This window comes from Equus przewalskii, chromosome 21, assembly GCF_037783145.1.
Source record: "Equus przewalskii isolate Varuska chromosome 21, EquPr2, whole genome shotgun sequence".
In the NCBI taxonomy this organism is placed as follows: Eukaryota; Metazoa; Chordata; class Mammalia; order Perissodactyla; family Equidae; genus Equus; species Equus przewalskii.
In genome coordinates this window covers 43,889,079-43,903,402 of record NC_091851.1, presented here as the reverse complement: position 1 = coordinate 43,903,402, position 14,324 = coordinate 43,889,079, and the positions used below count along the sequence as shown (strand labels likewise).

The 14,324-nt window shown below is 59.3% G+C and overlaps 2 long non-coding RNA genes across 3 annotated transcripts; one reads left to right on the top strand and one right to left on the bottom strand.

Annotated features, from left to right (window-relative positions):
- Window positions 1-1,836: 1,836 nt before the first annotated feature.
- On the bottom strand, window positions 1,837-6,792 carry LOC139078300 (uncharacterized). Of its 2 annotated transcripts, none has more exons than XR_011531228.1 (4): window positions 6,633-6,792; window positions 3,984-4,151; window positions 3,497-3,625; window positions 1,837-3,136 (listed from the first exon to the last, which is right to left on the bottom strand). It is a non-coding gene; the product is annotated as an uncharacterized lncRNA (long non-coding RNA). The 2 variants fall into 2 exon arrangements; XR_011531230.1 differs by having other exon boundaries at window positions 6,399-6,780.
- On the top strand, window positions 6,314-13,925 carry LOC139078301 (uncharacterized). The gene is made up of 2 exons (XR_011531231.1): window positions 6,314-6,376; window positions 10,203-13,925. It is a non-coding gene; the product is annotated as an uncharacterized lncRNA (long non-coding RNA).
- The last annotated feature ends 399 nt before the right edge of the window (window positions 13,926-14,324 follow it).

Sequence of the window (14,324 nt, the reverse complement as noted above, 5' to 3'; positions counted from 1 at the left end):
CAGCCCAGATGGTGGCACTGCCCCTACTTTGACAGAGAGGCACCTGGAGCCTCAAAGAGTAACATTTCCGGAGTCACCCGGCTAGAGTCACCACCCTGGGCACTGAAGGGTGTTTAGCAGCATCCCTGGTCCCCACCCACGGGACTCCAGGAGCATCCCCACCCCAGCCGTGACAACCAAAAATGTCCCCGGACATTGCCCAGTGTCCCCGAGGGGCAGACTCGCCCCCACTGGAGAACCACTGCTTTGGACGTGGCTGAACACATCTGCTGTCTGGGGACCAGTGTCCAGCAGATTCTCCTGATCTTTGGGATCCACACCATCTCGGTGGCCTGTGGGGGCCCTGTAGGACCTCACCACCCCTCTCCAGCTTGCCCTAATGCGGTCGCCTGCTGTTTCCTCTGCCCTCAGCTCTCTCTGTGTCTCTGGTCCCCTTCCAGGCCCTTCCACGCCCTCAGGGGCCAGCAGAGGCAGGCCCTGACTACACTCCCTGAGCGCCCCAGCTTCACCATCCCCCTCCAGCCATCCCCCTGATTTAGTGTCCTCACGGCCTTTTCTTAAATTGCCCTGTTTCTGTATCTCCTTATTGACGTGTTTGTTTCCGTCTCAGCTCCACGGGGCTCGTCCATCCCGTTCTCTGCTGTCCCCAGAGCACAGCAGAGCACACGGCGCACGGAACATGCTCAGGACGCTCCACGAATGAGCCGGGAGACGGGCGGGCTCCTTGGGTCCTAGAAATGGACCTCATCCGCCCCCAGGCCGCGGAGGTGAGCAGAGCCTGCCAGGCCGCCTCACCCGAGCACCCCCCAAGCGTGCCCACCACCCCTTGGGCTCCTCGGGGCTCTTGGGAAACAGCACGGCAAGCCCCCTCGACCCTCCCCGGGGCCAGAAGCCACCGCCGGCCAGTGCAGGAGGCAGCGGCTCTAATTATAGAAGGCAGGTTGTGAGGGGCCCGGCTCCTCTCTGGTGACAGGAAGTGGCTGCTCTGATTAATACCCTGGGGTGTGTTCACCTCTCGTTGAGACAGTTCCCCGGGGAGAGGAAATGTGGCTGAAGGAAAAGTGGTGCAATGAATTCAGCCGTCCGGCCAGGCGGCAGCACCAGGATGGAGCCTCTGGCTCCCGGCCGTGGGGATGGCCCAGAACCTGGCTCTGCGTCCCCCGGGCCGTGTCTGCTGAGCTGCCGGAACCGGTCTGCACCTCGGTGGTAAAAGAAAGGAGCTTGGACCGGATTCGATTTTCACAGTGGGTGTCATGTGGTGGTTCAGCAAGGGCTCCCAAGCCAGGAGCTCTCTGAGCCTCAGTTTCCCCACCTGCAGAAAGCTGATGGGAGCGGGCCTCTCACAGAGCCTTTGGGAAGATTCCTCGAGACGGTTCATGCAGCCGGCTGGCCTAGCCCATGGCCTGGCACAGGCGAGGGCTCGGTAGTGTCCACGTTGTCAGAACCGCTACACGGTTGGTGTGGCCGAGGGCAAAAGGAAAACGCTGGGCCCCGTTAAGAATTTCCAGCCGGAGACAGCAGAGGATCACACGTGCTGGGGCAACTGCCCGGCCGCACCAGGAGGTGGTGGACGCACAGGGGTGGGCGGGGGGCAGGGGCTCCACCTACAAGGATAGATCCCTGTCCATGACTGCCATCAGCGATCCTAAACGTTGTCACCAGAAAACACACAATCAGAGCCGTTCACACAGGATGAGGCGCTCGCCTGTGAGGTGTCGACAAGGCCGCAGACTGACCCTGCCCATGCGTACAGAGGGGGACCCCAGGGCGGGAGGCGGCGCCCCACCCACCGAGCTTGGCTCTGGGGGAGGTGGGAGTTACAGCAGAATTTAGCTGCATCTGTAACACTTTATTTCTTAAAGCAAGAAAGGATCAGCGGCCAATGTGACTGACTCTGAACGTCTCGTTCTGGGTAACGGTTAATTCTGGGCAGTGGCAGGAGGGGGTCATTGTATTATTCTATGAAGTTTTCTAATTTCATTACTAAAACGTAGACTTGATTGCTTTAAAAAGCTAGAAAGCATTGGATTAGAGAGCGCTGTTTTTTGGCTGACACCCAGTGAGTAAGGTGTCTTGGAAACTCATGAGCATTAATTGAGCACCAACTAAGTGCCTAGTTCAGGGCTGGTTCCAGGGAAATAAAAATTAGCATTTTCCCCCCAGGAGCCCAGAGTCCAGCAAGGGAGACAGAAAATAGACCTGCATGTCCTGTGCTGGGCTCCCTGGGAAGTGGCCCCAGTCCCAGCGTGGGGCTGCTGCTTTGCTCTTTTCACAGCCAAGCGGGCTCTTGGTGTCTCCCTCCCTGCGGGACGCTGGGAGCCTTGCAAGTTGGCGGCCAGCACTGAGGGCTGCAGTGTCAGGGGTCGGGGCATCAGCGGACGTGTTGGGGCACAGTCATGGGTGGAGGGGAGCCCCCGGGCTGCCCTGGCCACCGCTGGGCCCCTTAGATGAGCAACGAGAGGCACTGCCCTGAATTTTCCACAGCCGCTACTGGCAGGCCCCGGGGTTCGTGGCCGTGGAGCCGGAGGTGTCGCCCTCCCCAGGGGCTCCAGGAGCCTCTTTGGCAGTAGCGGGCAGAGGACTAGGACCCCAGGCTCCCCCCAGCCCAGGGCTGGATCCTGCTGGGGCCTGGGCAGCTTTTCCACCCCTGGGTCGCTCTCTTGTCATTTCTGTCTCCTGTGTTTGTTTGTTTAACTTTGTATTTTGAAATAATTTTAGACTTACAGAAAATGTGCAAAGATAGTATGAGTTCTCGCATCTCTCACCCAGCTTCCCCTGATATCAATCGTACATGACAGTAATTCATCAAAACTAAGAAATTCACTTCGGTGCAAGACCACGAACTAAACTACAGACTTGGTTCATTCGTTCCCCAATGTCCTTTTTCTGTTCGGGGACCCACATGGCCCTCGGTCATCTTGGTCTCCTGCAACCCGTGCGGTCCTCCCGCCTTCCCCAGCCTGGCCGGATTCGAGGAGCATGAGTCACCGGGTTTGCAGAGCGGGCATCAACTTGGGTTTGTCTGACGACCTCTCAGGTTTTAAAATGCGACGTAATCCGCATTGCATGAATGCACCCGTGTAAAGCGTGCAATTCCGCGGCCTTCAGTGCAGAGTTGTGCAACCATCACCGCCATCTAACACCAGACACTCCTGTCACGCCAGAGGGAAGCCCAGCCTGGCCCGCTGTGTCCACCTCCAGGCCACTTTCTCCTGCCCCCTCCCTCCCCTCCTCCAGCGCCCTGCGGCTCCACTCTCGTTTTCCTTTCAGTTTCTGTTTGTGTCCCTCTGAGTCACTGTTCTGTTTCTCTCTCTGTCAGTCTCGCTCTCGCTCTGACTCTCTCCCTCTATTTCCTCCCTTCGCGTTCTACTTTGCTGCATCTCTCTTCCTCTTTTGCTCTGAATAGAACAGGGGAAAAACCTGAGGAAACAAGTAAAATGTCCCAAGGACACAAGCTCAGAGCTCTGGAGGCTGACAGGCTGGGGAAGGAGAGTACCTGAGGGCTGCAGCTCGATGCGGCCGCCAGGGGCCTCTCTGAGGAGGTGATGGGGAAGCCAAGGCCCTGGAAGAAAAGCGGCCAGCCTGGAAGAGATGTCCAGGCAGGAGGGCAGCACTCGCAAAGGCCCTGGGGCAGGAAAGAAGTCCCGGAGTGAGCCGGGGAGAGAGGAGGAGCTAGACAGCGCCTCACTCTGCACCAGACTCGCCTAGAGGGGGCCCTGAACGCCTCCCCAGGTGGGCTCGTGGCTCTGAGGCAGGAGCCCCAGCCAGCTTAGGGCGAGGCTTGTGAATAAGTCATGGCTGAACCTCAGAGAACTTTCCAGCACACCCACTGGGAGCCAGGCCACGTGCTCAGCACTAGGGACACTGAGCTGCAGGTGCCCCCACCCTTGCCAAGGAAGGAGCCTGTAGCAGAGAAGCACAAGCCGGGCCCAAGAGAAGTTTGTGAATTGACTGATCCAGTTATTTACTCCAGAAACACTTACCGAGCACCTGCTGCATACCAGGACACAGACGGGCATGGGCAGCACACTGGCCTCCGGGGCACAGAGTCCAGAAAGAGAAGCAGCTGCCCACTCGCCCGGCCCGTGCAGGGGAGAGAAGCTCGAGCTCAGACGGCCATTTATTTGTCCAGCACACAGCTATGCGTGCCCCTGCGTGGTGGACAAACACGGATGGCCTCAGGGGGCAGCCCATGGTCACAGCGCAGCTTCTAGAGCAGAATGACATGGGCTCAAGTCCCAGCTCTGCTGGGCATTAGCTGAGCGGCCTCAGGCATGTCACTCACCCTCTCTGAGCCTCAGTTTCCTCCTCTGCAAGGCGGGCACTGTGAGAGCTAAAGGAGAGACCGTCAAGGGCTGAGCCCCCACAGTCAGAGAGCCCCCTTGACCAGAGCAGTTTATTAGCCACACGACTGTCGTTCTTCCCGGCTGTGGGGCGAGCTGGCTGGGTCAGGAGCACGCCACAGGCTGGGGACCCAGGCACCCTCCCCAGGGGCACAGTCCAGGCAGCTGGGGGAGGGGCTGCATGTACAGCAACTGGAAAATGGCTCGTGTCCTCAAGTCACCGAGGGCAGCACCAGGCTGGCTGGCCCCAGCCCAAAAGCCAGGCCGAGCCTCGTTTGTGATGCAAACGGCTGGCAGTGGCTGCGGGCCAGGCCCCAGTCCCTGGCCAGGGCCCAGAGGGAGGGACAGCCGGGATCCTCCCAGCCAGCCTCGGGGGACCTTTCTGGGTGGGTGGGGGTGAGCAGGGCCCCCAGGCAGGGGAGACACATTCCTGGAGGCCGACGGGGAGCGCTGGGGCTGGTCCCCTGCTTGGCCAGCGGCACAAGTGGGAAAGTGTCGGCTGGCATAGGGGTTGGTCCTGCTGGAACCAGAGGTCATCTCTCAGAGCTTCTCCCCATGATCCAGCAGAAATCAGGGCCCCCGAGTCACCGCCCGTCATGTCCTGGCCGGTCCCCACTGGCTCTCCAGCCCCTCCTGGACCCCCTGCAAAGCTGCGGCTGCACAGATCTCTCCTTCTTCCCCCGCTCCCGGCCACCTCCAGGCTGGTTCACAAGCTGTTCCCCCTGCCTGGGACGCCCTTCCTGTCACCAAGGCCCGTCTCTATTTGCGTCTTTGGCCTTAACTCTGTACACGTAACTGTAGATTCTTTTTCTTAAAGATGGTGCCCAGAACTATATACACTTTGGGCCCCACAAAACCTGTGTCAGCCCCCAGTGGCCGGAAGATGTCCCCTGACACCCTCCTCCCCAACCCCTGAATGGCTGAGGAGGTCACGTCCTGTGTTGAACAGGACAGACAGAAGTGCCTGCCCTACAGACTTCCCTTCCACTGGGCTACAGGTACTTGACAGACAGATAAGTGCCATTCCAGGAATAACAATCGCTGCTCGAGATAAATGCAGGTCTGAGGTGTGAAAGAGCTACAGAGACAAATGAAGCGGGGCAGGGAGGGGGGCTCGGGCTGGGGAGGGGGCTGCGATTTTGAATGGAGCAAAGTAAGAGGTAAGGCGTGTGGATACCTGGGCAATGACTTGTCCAGGGAACGGGAACAGCACATGCAAAGGCCCTGAGGCAGAGGCACGCGTGGGAGGGCTCCACACTTCCTTGTGGAATTTATCAGACTGGAATCAAATAATTATTCCAGGGAGGACTAAGTATTTTCTGTCCTCACTACTAGGACCTTGTATGTGGTAGATGTTCAATAAGTAACCGGAGAATTTGTTTGTTCATTTGGAGCAAGGGAGGGACAGAGGGGTTGGGGCTGGTGAGGTTGTAATGGAGCCCCTCACTCCGTGGCTCTCGGGCAGCTCACAGGCTGGAGGTCTGTGGGCACCTGCAGGCAGACACCTGGGCCTGGCACCAGGGACCGCTGATGGGGGCACCGGGCAGCTTCCCTAGGGCCCTGGGTGAGGATGGGGCATCAGCAGGTGAGAGGGAAGCCGGAAGAGGACCGGGACGACGCCCGATGACCTCCGAGCTCGGTCGGAGGCATACGTGACCCCTTTAGATTAGGACTCCCCAGAAAGAACTGTGAAACCCTGTCAGGGGCGAGTTCCTGCCGGGCCACTGATGTTGGAACAAGAATCAGTCAAGCGTGGCCTTAGGCCCCGAATAGTGACCTGGGCTGCGCCTCCGGCAGGGCCAGGGCCGTGGAGGGGCACAGGGTGGGACCCCAGCACGCCGTGGGGCCCTCCGACGGACGAGGGCAGCCGCAGCGCACTGCACGGGGGCCTTGCCCCGGGTGACTCCGTGTTCGTCCCCACCGCCGGCCACGCCTCCGCCTCCGCCCGGCCGCGCAGAGCACGCCCCGCCCCGCCCCCCACCCGCGGGATCCCGCGCGGCCGGCGCCCAGGCGGGGGCACCTGCGCGGACCAGGTGGGAAACCTTCAGGACGCACCTGCGGGGAGGGAGCCGGGCGCCGGGCGGAGCGGAGGCAGCGCGCAGACCGGCACGTGTGCGAGGTGCCGCGTGTGGCAGACGCGGCCGGGCCCAGGGCGGCGGGTGGGGGGGGGGAACCCCACGACGAGCCCCGCGGCCACGTCGGAAGAGGGAAGATGCGCCCTGTCAAGCGGCTGGGGGGGCGGCTGCCGGCGGGAGGTGGGGCGCGCAGGAGGCGGGGCGCCGGGCTCACCTCCAGGGGGCCTGTCCCTCCGGCTCGCTTCTCACGAGCATCCCGGCGCCCCGTCTCCACCGCAGAACCAGGGCGCGTCCCTGTGCGGAGAGGAGGGCGGCAGGGGAAACCTCAACGAGGTGCCAAACGCTGTTCTGGGAGGCCCGGCGGAAGCAGGGGCGGAAGTCACGCGGGCGACCGTCTCTGGCTGAACTCCTGCAGACGCTGAGGGGTTGGGGGCGGGGAGAAGGGTGCCAGGGAGCGCCCCCCACCAGGCCCCGTGCTCCACCCCCCAGGGAGCTGCCAGTCCAAAGCCAAGCCAGTGTGTGCTTTGCAGGGGGTGGTGGGTGGGTGCATTCATCCCCACCCGGTTCCTTGTCCACTCTGGCGGCCTCCACCTCCTCTCCCTGCCCACACTCTTGCTTTCCTGACCCACCTGCCGTTCCTCAACCTGGCGGAGCACACCCAACCTCAGGACATTTGCACATGCCGTGACGTCCTCTGCGATGCTCTTCCCACTGCTGCTTCCTTATACGGCTTCTCCCCAGTGAGGCTTTTGCTGGACCCCCCTCCCACTTGGACCTGCTCGTTCTTCTCCATCACCTCACCTGCTTGTTCCTTCACACATTTGTGGCTCGATGATTTCTTTGCTTGTGTTCCTGAACAGCGAGCTCCTGGCAGGGCAGTGGCCACAGCCACCTTTTTCCCCACTGCAGCCCGGTGCCTGGCACAGAGGAGAAGCTCAGGCATTTGTAGAAGGTACAAAAGGAGAATCGTTGGGGTGCAATGTGCTGTCAGTTAGGGGGAAAATATTCAGTGGTTCTGAGGCTGATATAAGGGAGAGCCAGCGTCTAACCCGGGTGGGGAATTTTAGAGGAAAAACTCCAACTGCCTGCATGATAGAGGAGGCTGACTTTGTGATGGGTTAGGGCCCAGCGGGAGGGGGGCACATCTCTCCTGTGGAATAACCTGGAGGTGGGAGCCAGGGCCGCCCCCTGGACCCAGAGCATGAAACCAACATAGGCTGAGAAATGGAGAGAACCTGAGTCCTTACGACAGTGCTTGAGCTACTAGATCCAGCCATTCCTGAATCCAGCAGAAATTTTCAGCTGCATGAGCCAATCATGTCCAACTAACCTTTCACTAGAAGGAGGGCAAATCAATCAAGATTCTTTCCTTTGCAAATGACAGAAGACCCAAGTCAGACTGCTGCGGTGGGCAGAGCAATGTCTCTGCTCCCGAGACATTTATGTTCTAATGCCCAGAATTGGTGCCTGTGTTAAATCACACGGCAAAAGGCACTTTGCAGATGTGACTCAGGGAAGGGACCTTAGAACAGGGAGATGATCCCGGCTCCTCCACGTGAGTTCAGTCTAATCGCATGAGCCCTCGAGAGGAGAGGACTTCCTCCAGATGAAGGCAGAGAGAGGCAGCAGAAGGGGAAACTGGAGACATTAGAAGCATGAGAGCGACTCGACCCACGGTTGCTGGAGGGGCCACGTGGCAGGCACGAGAAGGAACTCGGGCAGCCTCGAGGAGCACAGACCTGCCCCCAGCCGTCAGCCATCGGGGAATGGGGACCGCGGTCCTACAGCCACAAGGAGCTGAATTCAGCCAGCAACCGGGACAAGGCTGGAAGCAGATTCTTCCCTGGAGCCTCCAGTAAGAATCACAGCCCTGCGGATCCTTGATTTCCGCCACTCCAAGCCGAGGACCCATCTGGATCCCAGTGTATCTGGAGAACTGACCTACAAAAGTAGGGCATAATGCATTAACGTTATTTTAAGCCACGAAATTTTTCATGATTTGGTACTACAGCAATAGACAACTAAGACGCTGGCTTAAGAATCAAGAGAATTGACTGGCTCTCACAGCCGGGCTTCAGGAATGGCAGGATCCAGCAGTTTAAACACTGTCTGTCATCAGGACTAGATTTCTTTGCTTCCTCCATCCTGCTGCCTCCTAAGCTGGTTTCATGTTCAGGCTCCGTGGGGTCGTCCTGGCAGCTTCAGGCTCTTACCCCCAGGTTAAACCCACGGGAAAGGGGGCCTGCCTCTCTGCCAGCTGGCCCAGCGTAAGCATCACTGTATCTCGTTGGCAGGAACTGGATCTTGTGCCCATTCCTGTACCAATCACTAAGGCCGGTGGGGTGCAATGTTCTTGTTGGCCAGGTCTGGGTCACATGCCCACCCCCTGACCGTGGGACTAGGGGTGGATCTGGAGCCCCCTGAGCCCCAGGGACAGGAGGAGGGAAGGGCTGGGTCCCCAGGGGAACACTGGGCACAGTTACGGGGAGTCAGTCAGCAAAGGGCCGCGGAAGCCCAGGCACAAGGGGGCAGTGGGCAGTCTGAGGTCCTGGAGAATCTGCTTTATTCTACTTTCTGGGGACGAAGCCCTGGGCAGGGGGGCCGGGCGGGGAGCCCCGAGCGTCTGCAGCCAGTGTGACTCCAAACCTCCAGAAAACTCCCGCGGCCACCAGGGAAGTGCCCGTTACTCGGGGCGGCTCTACCGCAACACAGAGTAAATAAGCCGGGTATTTACACCAGGCCCACAGGCTGTCCGCTGGCTCTGAGGCAAATATGGTCAGAACTGAATTCCGCGGCCCTTGCCGGAGAGCGCGGCTGTCCCAAGAGGGGCCGCAGGCGGCATCCCCAGCCACACGCCCACGGGCGTCCTCAATGATCCCAGAGGACCCGGCCACTCACTTCTGCTCAGCCTGGGCACCCAGATGACGCGCCCTCTTTCCCAGGGCCCGGACTCCTGGGGGCTTTCCCAGCTCAGCTCCTGGCGTCCAGGGTCCCCAGCCCACCCCCACACCTTCTCTCAAGAAGACTTATTTTAAGTCCCCCTACTATGTGCCTGGCCCTGGGCACAGCGGCTGGGTGCCCATGGGTGGGTCTGACACACTCCCGCCCCCTCCCAGCTCACAGTCCGGGATGGGAGACAGATGGGAAATGAGCGAACACATAAATGCACTGAGGAGAGCAACCCTGACCAGTGCTCCAAAGGAGGCAGGCGGGCCAGGTGCCAAGCGAGGGAGGGTGACAGGGAGTCAGCCAAGGATGGGCACGGCTGGTGTGAACATCTGCAGGGAGGGCAGGCCAGGCAGAGGGAACGCTCATGCAAAGGCCCTGTGGTCACCTGCTGAGCTCTGTCCTGCCTCCCCCAACCCCCGCTCCTATGGCTTCTGTAATTGTCTAGGTTGTTTCCTTGTTTCTTGTCCCTCTCTCCCTGTACACGGAAAGCCCCACTAGGGCAGGAATTTGTCTGCTTTCTGTCCTGCTCTATCGCAGGGCTGGACCAGCCTGTACACGCTGGTGCTAATATGTATTAGCAGAGTTCACTGAATGCGCAGACGACCAGTGGGCCGTGAGCCACGCAGGCAAGTGCAAAAGCTAGGTGAGGGCCCATCACGAACTGTTGGTGCCCAGGCCGCGCCGGCGCTGGAGGGAAATCTGGAGGAGCACAGACGTCCTGTCGTGCGTAGGCCTGGAGGGCGTGTCCCTGTGCCCACGACAGAAGGCTGTAGCCTTCCAGCGTTTTCCTGCGATTGTACTTCTCTTTAATCTTTCTCGTTTTTCACAATTACAGAAGCGATACACCTTGGTGGTGCCGCGTTCAAACAAAGAGAGTATGAAGGAAAAAGTGTGATCCACATCCGCCAGCCACACCGCTCCACCGCCCTCGATTCCCTGAAACCCTCTCACCGGGGGCCCTGCCCCGGGGCCACTCGATGGTGGGGGAGGAGTTCGTCCCACAGCCACGTGCCCCCACGGGCCACAGAGCCAGAGGCCCAGGGTGAGGGAGCCTGGTGGATGGCCGGTCCCCCGGCCCCCAGCCCCTGGCAACCACTGTCTACCTCCTGTCTCCATGGATTCATGTATTCTGGACATTTCATTTGATGAATCATACGAGACGTGGTCTTGGTGACTGGCTCCCCTCACTCAGCATCATGGTGTCATGTGTTGTGGCCTAGATCAGAATTTCATTCCTTTTTATGGCCCAATAATATTCATTGTACGGATACACCATCGTTTGTCTATCCATTTTTCAATCGATGGACAGTTAGGAGGCTTCCGCTCTGTGGCCACTGTGAACAGGGCCGCTGAGAACATTCATGGACAAGCTTTCGTGTGGATGGACGTTTCCATTTGTCTCGGGCGCATTCCTAGGAGCGGAATTTCTGGGTCACACGACAGCTCTGTGTTTCATCCTCGGAGGAGCTGCCGGGCTGCCCCGCGTCCTCGCATCCTGCTCCGTGTGCGGTGCGCAGGGCGCTCCCCTTTCTGCTCGGATGTGCATCTGTGCCACCCTTTGAACCCAATCTCGGGTCTAACGGGCGTAGCCCGCGCTGCCCTGTGGAGGGTCTCGGAGCCTCGCGAAGGGAAGCGACGCCCCTCCCCTGCTCTCCGCGCCGCCCTCCAAGGTCAACAAAACTATCTTTTAAGCTGAACCACGCAAACCCCAGAAAGAAACGAACCTGACTTCTTCCTCCAGCTACAGATGGCAGAGGCTTTTTTGACTTCTGAAGAAAGTAAAGAGAAAAACGAAGGGAAAATGCATAGGTGGAAACATAAATTAAAAATTTAAAGGAACAAAAAATTAAAAGGAACTAAGCACAGTGGTCCTTAGGCCAAGCTTCACATTAGAATCATCTAGAAACTCTTTAAAAAGTGCGCCTGCCCAGGCCCTTCTCTCAGGCCTGGGGTTCAGCTGGTCGGCCGTGCGGGGCCTCCTGGAAGCTCCTCGGAGGCGGGCTCTGACGGCCGCAGGGCCGATGGGGAGCCCTGCTGGCAGGGACAGCCTGGGCGCGCTGCGGGGACCCTGTAGTTCACAGCAGACCGTCTGTTGGGCGGGTTATACCTGGCTGGCTGGGGTTCGAGCCGGTGCTACCAGCGTTGGCAGTGGTCCACTGAGATCCCGAGATCCTCAGAACTGGTGGGGCAGGGAGTCTCCTCAGGGACTGACCTGCCTTCTCAGGACAGGGCAGCACTGGCCGTAATAAAGGGCTGGCGCTCCTTGAGCCCCTCCCTCAAACGTGTCCCTAAGTGCTCTTCCCACCTGCCTCCTTTAAGGCTCTATGAAGTGTTATTACCCTTTTTTTACTGATGAGGAAACTGAGGATCAGAGAGGGTGGGAGAATTGCCTAAGGTCACATCACTTATAAAGAAAGGAACCCAGCTTCAAACTGAAGTCTGTCTGATTCCAAACCCTTGAATTATTAACCCTTGCACTGGACCATCTCCTGAGGCAAAGCTGACTTTGCTGGGGTGGGGATGGGGCCTGGTGGTCTATCCATCCCTCCCTCCATCCATCCCTTCATCTGTCTGTCTCTCCATCCATCCCTCCATCCTTCCATCCCTCCATACATCCATCCCTTCATCCGTCTGTCTCTCCATCCACTCCTCCAGCCCTCCCTCCATCCACCTCTCCCTCTATCCTTCGTTCATATCCTTCCATCCTTCCAGGCATCTCTCTACCCTCCGTCCACCAGTCCTTCCGTCCGTCCGTCCCTCCATCCCTCTCTCTGTCTGTCCATGCATCCTATCTTCTCCTCTTCCACCCCTCCCCCCACCCCTCCCTCCGCTCCAGGCTTACCTGCATGAACGTCCTCTAGTCAGACGTCGAGGGGGATAAAACCTACGTGTATCTGATGCGGCCGCTGCTCTTCCTGCCCCCCTTGACTGTCCCCCGTGACTCCTAACTGGCAGTAAAATCCCCATCAGGGCTTGGTGAGAGGCACAGCAAGGACTGGTGGGGACTGTGGCAGACGGGAGAGCACATTGAGTCATTGCTGTGATGGAACGTGGGCCCGGTGTTGCCAGCACAGCTTCCGCCTGTGGCTGCTTTTTCCTTTCCACGCTCCTCCATGAACATCTCTCCACACTGATGAACATCCTTCTCCCTCACGGTTCCTCCTGGCGGCACCATATTTCCTGCCACCATTCCCTCAGTGGAGAGCCCAGCAGCAGGTTAGGGGGCCAGCTTTGGCGCCAGACTCTCTGGGGTTTGGACCTCAGCTCTGCCAGCTACTTGCTGTGTGACCTTGGGCAAGCTCCCGAACTACTCTGGGCCTCAGTTTCTGCATCTGTAAAATGGGGACAGTGTGCACATCCCTCACACAAGGGTGTCATGTGGATTCGATGAGCCAACAGAGCGAGAGGTGGCACAGGGCCGGGCCCAGTGAGCAGCTCCGTAAGTATAGGCTGCTGTCCTGTGGGCCCCTGAGGAGGAGCAGCTGCCCCAGCCCTCGTGACCCTGCAGCTTTCATTAAACCTCAGCTCAAGCTTCAGGACTGTGGCCTTTGCAGGCCGTTCTCTCAACCCGGGCCTGCGGGAGCTGAGTGGCTTCTTGCAGCATCCAATCTCCCTGGGCCAGGAGAGTGCATGCGTGCAAACCGGGCGGACAGCGTCCACACCTGCCCTGGGGTGGACTGTCCCGAGCATGCTGACCGCTGGTGGGCAGGGATGCTGGGAGCCCCAATGTCAGGCAGGGGCGAGGCCTCCCCTCCAGGAGCGGGGTTGTCAGGTGGGTGCAGCTCCAAGGAGGAGGGGGAGGAGGAAGAGGCAGCCCCCACTCACACCGACGAGGTCCTGAGGCCCGGCCCAGGCCCTCGTCCCAGATGATGGCGACGGAGAGAGACAGCTGGTCAGAAAGAAAAGAAAAATCAGAGAACACCAGGGTGGGGGTAGGGGAAGCAGTTTAGACGAGGGGGTCCAGGGATGCATCTGGGAGGTGGGGGGTGAGGTGACATCTGAGCTGAGACCTGGTAACTTTTGAGCTGGGGGTAGGGGACAAGAAGGAGCCAGCGCAGGACGTCTGTGGGGAGAGGGGCTCTTGCGAGAGGCATCTGCGGGGCGGCAGGACCGGGTCACACTGGCCGTGGAAGGAGCTGGGAGTTTGCTCCGGGGCACTGGGGAGCCACAGAGGCTTCTATGCCAGGAACCAGCACGTCCTGAGTTTGCTTTTTAGAAGATCAAGTGGGTTACCGTAGACAGGAGAGGGGAGGCAGTGAGAACAGCGGCAGGACCCCACGCAGCTCAGGCTCAGACACCCAGACCCACACGGGCGAGCCGGTGGATGCAGACATCCCCCAGCCTGTAGTGTGTGGAGTGTGTGTACACAAATGTGACAACCAAACGCCAAGCTCTGTCTTCCAATTCTTGCTGCTCAGCTGTACACAACAGAGGTCTCTGTTAAGGAAAAAGCAAAACTCTCCTGTGGTCCCACCACCGTTAACATCTGGTCTGCTTCCTTCCTCCCGTTTTTATACATATATGCAGGTTATTTTAATAAATCTCCTTTATGTTAGAATTTTTTTCCCAACAAGTGTTAATTTTCTAACTTAGAAAAAAACCCTGATTTTTAATTTCTCTAAAAGCGCCCCCGCCGCAGGGCCGGGGCAGCCAGCAGGCGGCACTGGGGACTCGAGTCGTCTTTGATGCACCAAGTGGGGCTGTCAGATAGGCCGAGCTGGGCTTGGGGTCTCCGGGGCTCAGGGGCGCACCCCATCGTTGATCTCCAGGCTGCTGTGCACCCCAGTGTGGACACACGCTTGGGGCAGGGCGGGTGGGGAGGGGCTGATAAGCAGAGCCGGGCACTTATCAGCTCCAGCAGGAGGCCCGGGAGGGAGTGGAGCCAGGTGCCAGCCCAGCCGTGCCCCGTGCAGACACCCAGCCCTGGGGTCGCTGCCCCTGTTATTCTCGCTGTATC